Source organism: Triticum dicoccoides, chromosome 4A, assembly GCF_002162155.2.
Source record: "Triticum dicoccoides isolate Atlit2015 ecotype Zavitan chromosome 4A, WEW_v2.0, whole genome shotgun sequence".
Taxonomy (NCBI): domain Eukaryota; kingdom Viridiplantae; phylum Streptophyta; class Magnoliopsida; order Poales; family Poaceae; genus Triticum; species Triticum dicoccoides.
In genome coordinates this window covers 137,338,531-137,349,302 of record NC_041386.1, presented here as the reverse complement: position 1 = coordinate 137,349,302, position 10,772 = coordinate 137,338,531, and positions in this window count along the sequence as shown.

Here is a 10,772-nt window from a genome sequence, read left to right as displayed (position 1 = left end):
CAATATGCGTATGCAGGCTTCTCTGCTGGCGTCCACCGTACTGACTGCGGAATGGACACGCTAAAGCAGAACCTCGAGCAGTCCAAGCAAGACCTCGGGCGTGCCAAGAAGCAGCTCGGGGAGAAGGAAGGTAAGAAATACCTTGTTTTAAATATATATAAAAAAAGTGCAATTGCAAAAAATGACAGGATCATCGTGGCTATTGTAGGGGCCACATCTGAGGTGGCGACCCTTAAGCAAGCGCTGGTCGAGGCCGAGAAGAGGGCGGCCACGGAGCGCACCGAGCGGGAGAAGTATGATGCCGAGGTTGGCAAGATGCGGTAAGAGCTCCATGCTCTCATGGAAAAACATGAGAGTTTGGAGCTTGACTCAAAGACGCGAGCGTCTGAGCTCGCGGTGGCTATTGAAAATGCCAAGTCTGCCAAGGCCGAATCCCAGAAGACTCTCCAGGAGTTGGATGAGGTGAAAAATATAGCGGCGGGTAAGGCATTCTTTATGCAAAGCAAACACGTAAACGTAAGTTACTTGTTACTTACCCGAATCCAGAGCTCTCCAGGAGCATTCGCAGATCTTCCCCGTAGCGTGTCCGATGCCGCCGCATTCTATCGAGCCGAGGAGGGCAGCTCGACGGAGAAGGTGTTCTGGTCTCAGTATGCTGAGGCCGGACACCCCGTTCCCCTGAGCGACCAGCTGAAGCAACTGGTCGAGCTCCACAAGGCGGCCGGACAGGCCATGAAGGGCCTCATAGTTCGGCTGTGGCCTGGAGAGGCTCTTCCTGGGAGCTATTTCGGGCTGGTACGGCGGCTGGTGGGGGCCTGTCCAAGGCTCGAAGTCATCAAGCGCTCCGTCTGCATTGAAGGTGCCCATAGGGCCCTTGCCCGTGCTAAGGTGCACTGGGGCAAGCTGAATGCTGAGAAGCTTGTGAAGGACGGGCCACCACCGGGGAAGGAGCATCGCAAGCCCGAGAATTATTATAAGGATGTTCTGAAGGGTGCCTGCCTTATGGCGGATGAGTGTTCCAGGGATGTAATTTTTGAGTAAAACTCGCTCGTTTTGTCTTGTGCGCTGAAAACTTGTTCATATGCGCTAAGCAATGCTGTTGGAATTTAAAATATTACCTTCTATGCGGCTGTTTATCAATTCTGAGAGATGGCGACTCGTCGGCTTCTGCCCCCGTGCCGCTAGTGCTGGGGGTGTTCGGGGATAAACCTGAGCGCTCTTTTTCCCATGCTTGGGTCCTTCGAGGGAGGCGCTCAGCACAACAAACAAGGCAATCAGACTATAATGCTTGAACACTCTCACTTAGCCATAGAATTCTATAATTTTAAATTTCGGTGAAGCCCCTGGTATTCGGAAGACCGAGTTTGGGGCGCTATCCACGCCTTGGCCGGACAGAGCCGACTCCTCGCTCTAAGCGGCATAAGTCTTTAAGGACTCGAAGAACCTCTCGAACAGCGACCAGCTCTCGCTTCATCATGACAGTCAGTTTTAGCTTTCTCTACTGAGGTGCTCGACCCAGCTTAACTGGGGCACAATCGCAATAGTTCTCCTAGTGCTACCTTAGCCGATATAGTGGAACGTAAGGCACCAAAACATAGGAGCCGGGCAAACCCAACTATTGACCCAAGACATGATTCGGAGCCGATGCATATAATGCTATAAGTTCGGGGTGCCGCACTTGTTAAAGTGTTCGGACTTCTCACACCATATTGAGGGGTACTGAAGCCCCTGGCGTATTTTGGCCGTACCAAAGTGTACGGGTGCAACATGTCATTAAGGAACATATATAAAAAAAGTAATGCAAAAGTAGACAGAAGCTATGCATTATTTATTAAAAAGGGCTGCGATCAAAGCAGAACGACACAAATAATGCGATAAGCAAAAGGTTGGACTATTTAACATGTCCGTTCCAGGGGCAGGCTGCGGAATGGTAAGTGAAACAGGTATACTGCTCGGGATAGAGACCACCTGGGAGTTCCGTAATGCGGCATGGCTTGTCTGCTTCCCTGGTTCTTGCATCGTTTGTGCGGCAATTGAACTGCCGAATAGGCCTTTAGAAGAGTGGAGTCCTGAAAGTAAGAGAAAATTAAAAAATCGGCAGCCCCTGGTGCGGTTTAAGCCGTGTTTCGGGCGTGCCGTGATGGTGCCCCTCCCCCTGCACCCATGGTATTTCTAGAGCGTAGTTATGTACGCGAAGTACTGGTGTCGCATTTTTGTGAGGGCTGGGGTTGGGGACGCATTGCTACGCCTGCTCGGAATGTGCCAGGCGGTCTTGTTGTAGGTTACTCCGGGCGCGCTTGACGGTGTCCAGACGTTTAATGGCCGGACTGGAGAACTGCCTGGAGAGGCTGCTTTGTACTTCCGCAGTAAGGGCCACCGTGTGCTCCTCCGTTCGGAGAGAGCGTCCGGTGTTTCCATTGACCATAATTACTCCTCGAGGGCCTGGCATCTTGAGCTTCAGGTATGCATAGTGCGGTACCGCATTGAACTTGGCAAATGCGGTTTTCCCGAGCAGTGTGTGATAGCCACTGCGGAATGGGACTATGTTAAAGATTAGCTCCTCGCTTCGGAAATTATCCGGAGATCCGAAGACCACTTCAAGTGTGACTGAGCCTGTACAGTTGGCCTCTACACCTGGTATTACGCCTTTAAAGGTCATTTTGGTGGGCTTAATCCTCGAGGGATCTATGCCCATTTTCCGCACTGTATCCTGGTAAAGCAGGTTCAGGCTACTGCCGCCGTCCATCAGGACTCTAGTGAGATGAAATTCAATAATTGGGTCTAGAACCAATGCGGCGATTCCGCCATGACGGGTGCTAGTGGGATGGTCCCTTCGATCAAAGGTGATCGGGCAGGAGGACCATGGGTTGAACTTTGGGGAAATTGGCTCTATCGCGTATACGTCCCTTAACGCGCGCTTCCGCTCCCTCTTGGGGATGTGGGTTGCGTATATCATGTTCACCGTCCGCACTTGTGGGGGAAAACCCTTCTATCCACTGTTGTTCGGTGGCCGGGGCTCCTCATCGTCATCGCTATGCGGCCCCTTGTCTGTATTTTCGGCATTTAACTTGCCTGCCTGCTTGAACACCCAACAATCCCTGTTGGTGTGATTGGCCGACTTTTCGGGGGTGCCATGTATCTGGCACAAGCAGTCGAGTATTCGGTCCAAACTGGACGGGCCCCTAGGATTTCTTTTGAATGGCTTTTTCCGCTGACCGATTTATAGCCTCTGAATCCGGCATTAACTGCAGTATCCTCAGCATTGTCGCCGTTAGTGCGGCGCTTCTGCTTGTTGCGACGCGACCTGCCACTACTGTCCCTGGTATCCGAATTACCAGGGTTCTTGGTCATATTGTTGCTACGAGCAAGCCAACTGCCTTCTCCCGCGCAAAAGCGAGTCATGAGTGTCGTGAGTGCTGCCATAGATTTCGGCTTTTCTTGTCCAAGGTGCCGGGCAAGCCACTCGTCACGGATATTGTGCTTGAAGGCTGCTAGGGCCTCAGCGTCCGGACAATCGACTATTTGATTTTACTTTGTTAGGAACCGTGTCCAGAATTGCCTGGCCGATTCATCTGGCTGCTGAATTATGTGGCTTAGGTCATCTGCGTCTGGGGGTCGCACGTAAGTGCCCTGGAAATTGTCGAGGAATGCAGCTTCCAGGTCCTTCCAACAACCAATTGATCCTGCTGGCAAGCTGTTAAGCCAATGCCGAGATGGTCCTTTAAGCTTGAGTGGGAGGTATTTGATGGCGTGGAGATCATCACCGCGGGCCATATGGATATGAAGGAGATAATCCTCGATCCATTACGACGTAGCTCCAATGAGCTTTGTCTACTGTGTTCAGCCCTGCCGGATTTGTGTCCGGCGTGACAGTTACCGTCTCGAGTCGTGGGGCGCCCACGCAATCCGTAGATCGATCTTGTTTGCCATGCCTTGTCCTCCAACATTCTCGCAGGTCAGGTGCATTTTCCCATGCCTTGGTACGGACATGGCTGGAGAAGGTTGAGGTGGAGAGTGCGGACTTGGGCGCTGGAGCTCGGGTGCGCAAGAATGGATAGGCAAAGGAGGAAGAAGGCGTAGGTGAAAAGGTGGATCCTTATCCCCTTTTATGGGTGGACGCAACTATGTGTCCCCACCAGCCTGGTAAAACCCACTTATCCCCAAGCGCCGTAATCAATGGCGCGGTTGGGTTACCCACACCAGTATTGATGAGAATCCCGGAATAAGGGGACACGATCTCTGCTTCACAAGACGTGCCAAGGAAACCGCCTCGCATGATGCGCTGAGATCCGGACACTATATTTGTGTTCAAAATCTTCTATGAAGTACTTGGAGGAGGAACCCGCCTTGCAATGCCGAAGATAAACTGCGCGCCGGACTCGTCGTCATTGAAGCCTGGTTCAGGGGCTACTGAGGGAGTCCTGGATTAGGGGGATGTCCGGATGGCCGGACTATACCTTCAGCCGGACTCCTGGACTATGAAGATACAAGATTGAAGACTTCGTCCCGTGTCTGGAAGGGACTTTCCTTGGCGTGGAAGGCAAGCTTGGCGATACAGATATGTAGATCTCCTACCATTGTAACCGACTTTGTGTAACCCTAACCCTCTCCGATGTCTATATAAACCGGAGGGTTTTAGTCCGTAGGACAACATATAGAACAACAATCATACCATAGGATAGCTTCTAGGGTTTAACCTCTCTGATCTCGTGGTAGATCTACTCTTGTACTACCCATATCATCAATATTAATCAAGCAGGACGTAGGGTTTTACCTCCATCGAGAGGGCCCAAACCTGGGTAAAACTTCGTGTCCCTTGCCTCCTGTTACCATCCGGCCTAGACGCACAGTTCGGGACCCCCTACCCGAGATCCGCCGGTTTTGACATCGACAAGCGGTGATGTCTACTACACAACCTTCTTCCTGTAGATGTTGTTGGGCCTCCAAGTGCAGAGGTTTGTAGGACAGTAGCAAATTTCCCTCAAGTGGATGACCTAAGGTTTATCAATCCGTAGGAGGCGTAGGATGAAGATGGTCTCTCTCAAGCAACCCTGCAACCAAATAACAAAGAGTCTCTTGTGTCCCCAACACACCCAATACAATGGTAAATTGTATAGTGCACTAGTTCGGCGAAGAGATGGTGATACAAGTGGTATATGGATAGTAGATAAAGGTATTTGTAATCTGAAATAATAAAAACTGCAAGGTGGCAAGTGATAAAAGTGAGCATAAATGGTATTGCAATGCGTTGAAACAAGGCCTAGGGTTCATACTTTCGCTAGTGCAAGTTCCCTCAACAATAATAACATAATTGGATCACATAACTATCCCTCAACATGCAACAAAGAGTCACTCCAAAGTCACTAATAGCGGAGAATGAACGAAGAGATTATGGTAGGGTACGAAACCACCTCAAAGTTATTCTTTCCAATCAATCCGTTGGGCTATTCCTATAAGTGTCACAAACAACCCTAGAGTTCGTACTAGAATAACACCTTAAGACACAAATCAACCAAAACCCTAATGTCACCTAGATACTCCAATGTCACCTCAAGTATCCGTGGGTATGATTATACGATATGCATCACACAATCTCAGATTCATCTATTCAACCAACAGAAAGGACCTCAAAGAGTTCCCCAAAGTTCTACCGGAGAATCACGACGAAAACGTGTGCCAACCCCTATGCATAGGTTCATGGGCGGAACCCGCAAGTTGATCACCAAAACATACATCAAGTGAATCACGTGATATCCCATTGTCACCACAGATATCCACGGCAAGACATACATCAAGTGTTCTCAAATCTTTAAAGACTCAATCCGATAAGATTACTTCAAGGGGAAAACTCAATTCATTACAAGAGAGTAGAGGGGGAGGAGAAACATAAGATCCAACTATAATAGCAAAGCTCGCGATACATCAAGATCGTATCACCTCAAGAACATGAGAGAGAGAGAGAGAGAGAGAGAGATCAAACACATAGCTACTGGTACATACCCTCAACCCTGAGGGAGAACTACTCCCTCCTCGTCATGGAGAGCACCAGGATGATGAAGATGGCCACCGGAGAGGGATTGCCCCCTCCGGCAGGGTGCCAGAACGGGTCTAGATTGGCTTTTGGTGGCTACGGAGGCTTCTGGCGGTGGAACTCCCGATCTATTGTGCTCACGGATGTTTTTAGGGTATATGGAGATATATAGGCGGAAGAAGTACGTCAGGGGGGCCATGAGGGGCTCACGAGGGTGGAGGGCGCGGCCCCTGCCTCGTGACCTCCTCGCAGATCCCCCGACGTGCACTCCAAGTCTTCTGGGCTTCTTTCCTTCCAAAAAAGAGTTCCGTGAAGTTTCAGGTCAATTGGACTCCTTTTGATTTTCCTTTTTTTCGAAACCCTAAAACAGGGTAAAAACAGAAACTGGCACTGGGCTCTGGGTTAATAGGTTAGTCCCAAAAAATGATAATAAAAGTGAATAATAAAGCCCATAAACATTCAAAACAGTAGATAATATAGCATGAAGCAATCAAAAATTATAGATATGTTGGAGACGTATCAAGCATCCCCAAGCTTAATTCCTGCTCGCCCTCGAGTAGGTAAATGATAAAAACAGAATTTTTGATGCGGAGTGCTACTTGGCATAATTTCAATGTAATTCTTCTTAATTGTGGTATGAATATTCAGATCCATAAGATTCAAAACAAAAGTTCATATTGACATAACAAATGATAATACTTCAAGCATACTAACTAAGCAATTATGTCTTCACAAAATAACATGGCCAAAGAAAGCTATCCCTACAAAATCATATAGTCTGGCTATGCTCTATCTTCACCACACAAAATATTTAAATCATGCACAACCCCGATGACAAGCCAAGCAGTTGTTTCATACTTTTGATGTTCTCAAACTTTTTCAATCTTCACACAATACATGAGCGTGAGCCATGGATATAGCACTATAGGTGGAATAGAATGGTGGTTGTGGAGAAGACAAAAAGGGAGAAGATAGTCTCACATCAACTAGGCATATCGACGGGCTATGGAGATGCCCATCAATAGATATCAATGTGAGTGAGTAGGGATTGCCATGCAACAGATGCACTAGTGCTATAAGTATATGAAAGCTCAACGAAAGAAACTAGTGGGTGTGCATCCAACTCGCTTGCTCACGAAGACCTAGGGCATTTTGAGGAAGCCCATCATTGGAATATACAAGCCAAGTTCTATAATGAAAGATTCCCACTAGTATATGGAAGTGACAACATAGGAGACTCTCTATCATGAAGATCATGGTGCTACTTTGAAGCACAAGTGTGGTAAAAGGATAGTAGCATTGTCCCTTCTCTCTTTTTCTCTCATTTTTTTATTTTTTTATTTGGGCCTTTTCTCTTTTTTATGGCCTCTTTTCTTTCTCTTTTTTTTATTTGGGCTTATTTGGCCTCTTTTATTTATTTATTTTCGTCCGGAGTCTCATCCCGACTAGTGGGGGAATCATAGTCTCCATCATCCTTTCCTCACTGGGACAATGCTCTAATAATGATGATCATCACACTTTTATTTACTTACAACTCAAGAATTACAACTCGATACTTAGGACAAGATATGACTCTATATGAATGCCTCCGTCAGTGTACCGGGATGTGCAATGATGCATGAGTGACATGTATGAAAGAATTATGAACGGTGGCTTTGCCACAAATACGATGTCAACTACATGATCATGCATAGCAATATGACAATGATGGAGCGTGTCATAATAAACGGAACAGTGGAAAGTTGCATGGCAATATATCTCGGAATGGCTATGGAAATGCCATAATAGGTAGGTATGTTGGCTGTTTTGAGGAAGGTATATGGTGGGTTTATGGTACCGGCGAAAGTTGCGTTGTACTAGAGAGGCTAGCAATGATGGAAGGGTGAGAGTGCGTATAATCCATGGAGCCAACATTAGTCATAAAGAACTCACATACTTATTGCAAAAATATATTAGTCATCGAAACAAAGTACTACGCGCATGCTCCTAGGGTGATAGATTGGTAGGAAAAGACCATCGCTCGTCCCCGACCGCCACTCATAAGGAAGGCAATCAATAAATAAATCATGCTCGGACTCCATCACATAACAGTTCACCATACGTGCATGCTACGGGAATCACAAACTTCAACACAAGTATTTCTCAAATTCACAACTACTCAACTAGCATGACTCTAATATTACCATCCTCATATCTCAAAACAATCATCAAGTATCAAACTTCTCTTAGTATTCAACACACTCATAAGAGAATTTTATTATTCTTGAATACCTAGCATATTAGGATTATTTAAGCAAATTACCATGCTATTTGAAACTCTCAAAATGATATAAGTGAAGCATGAGAGATCAATAGTTTCTATAAAACAAATCCACCACCGTGCTCTAAAAGATATAAGTGAAGTACTAGAGCAAACAACAAACTACTCTGAAAGATATAAGTGAAGATCAATGAGTAGTTGAATAATTATGCAACTATGTGAAGACTCTCTAACATTTAATAATTTCAGATCTTGGTATTTTATTCAAACAGCAAGCAAAGCAAAATAAAATTACATTCTAAAAATAGCAAACATCATGTGAAGAAGCAAAAAGTTAGGATCAACCGATACTAACCGATAGTTGTTGAAGAAGAAAGGTGGGATGCCAACAGGGGCATCCCCAAGCTTAGACGCTTGAGACTTCTTAAAATATTATCTTGGGGTGCCCTGGGGCATCCCCAAGCTTGAGCTTTTGTGTCTCCTTAATTCCTCTCATATCACGGTCTCCCTAAATCTCAAAAGCTTCATCCACACAAAACTCAACAAGGACTGGTGAGATAAGTTAGTATAAACCATTGCCAAAACCTTATCATACTCTACTGTAGAAAATCACTAAAATTATTATTGAACATTGCATACTAAATGCCTCTGCATATTTAATAGTCCTATCCTCAAATAGAATCATTAAAGAAGCAAACATATGCAAACAATGCAAACATAACAGCAATCTGCCTAAACAGGATAGTCTGTAAAGAATGCTGCAACATCCATACTTACCTAGCTACAAAAATTATGAAATGAAATTCCCACTGTAGTAAATTTATCAGATCTTAATATGCAAAAGGTTTCAACATTTTATCACATTCTGACTTCTCTAGGGAATTATTGCAACAGCGGTAAACTTTCTGTTTTCAAACAGCAACATGTATACTTGTAACATAGGCATAGTAAAGGCTATCAATGCCACTTTTATTGAAATAAAAGATGCAAAACATTGTTCTAAATAACAGCAAGCAAATGCTAACAAAATAAATTGACGCTCCAAGCAAAACACATATCATGTGGTGAATAAAAATATAGCTCCAAGTAAAGTTACCGATGAACGAAGACGAAAGAGCGGATGCCTTCCGGGGCATCCCCAAGCTTAGGATCTTGGTTGTCCTTGAATATTACCTTGGGGTGCCATGGGCATCCACAAGCTTAGGATCTTGCCACTCCTTATTCCATAGTCCATCGAATCCTAACCCAAAACTTGAAAACTTCACAACACAAAACTTAACAGAAAACTCGTAAGCTCCGTTAGTATAAGAAAACAAATCACCACTTCAAGGTACTGTAATGAAATCATTCTTTATTTACATTGGTGTTAAACCTACTGTATTCCAACTTCTCTATGGTTTATAAACTCTTTTACTAGCCATAGATTCATCAAAATAAGTAAATAACACATGAAAAACAGAATCTGTCAAAAACAGAACAGTCTGTAGTAATCTGAATCAAACGTATACTTCTGGAACTCATAAAATTTTCAAATAAATTGCTTGACCTGAGGAATTTGTCTATTAATAATCTGCAAAAATATTAACTAAATAGCACTCTCCAAATAAAAATTGCAGCAATTCTCGTGAGCGCTAAAGTTTCTGTTTTTGACAGCATGATCAACAAGACTTTCCCCAAGTCTTCCCAAAGGTTTTACTTGGCACAAACATTAATTAAAAGCATAAAACCACATATAAACAGATTCTAGATGAATTATTTATTACTAAACAGGAGCAAAAAGCAAGGAACAAAAGTAAAGTTGGGTTGCCTCCCAACAAGCGCTATCGTTTAACGCCCCTAGCTAGGCATGATGATTTCAATGATGCTCACATAAAAGATAAGAATTGAAATATAGAGAGAGCATCATGAAGAATATGACTAGCACATTTAAGCATAACCCACTTCCTATGCATAGGGATTTTGTGAGCAAACAACTTATGGGAACAATAATCAACTAGCATAGGAAGACAAAACAAGCATAACTTCAAGATTTTAAGCACATAGAGAGGAAATTTGATATTATTGAAATTCCTACAAGCATATATTCCTCCCTCATAATAATTTTCAGTAGAATCATGAATGAATTCAACAATATAACCAGCACCTAAAGCATTATTTTCATGATCTACAAGCATAGAAAATTTACTACTCTCCACATAAGCAAGATTCTTCTCATGAATAATAGTGGGAGCAAACTCAACAAAATAATTATCATGTGAGGCATAATCCAATTGAAAACTAAAATCATGATGAAAAGTTTCATGGATATCATTATTCTTTATAGCATACAAGTCATCACAATAATCATCATAGATAGCAACTTTGTTCTCATAATCAATTGGAACCTCTTCCAAGATAGTGGATACATCACTAAATAAAGTCATGACCTCTCCAAATCTACTTTCATCAATATAATCATCATAAATAGGAGGCATGCTTTCA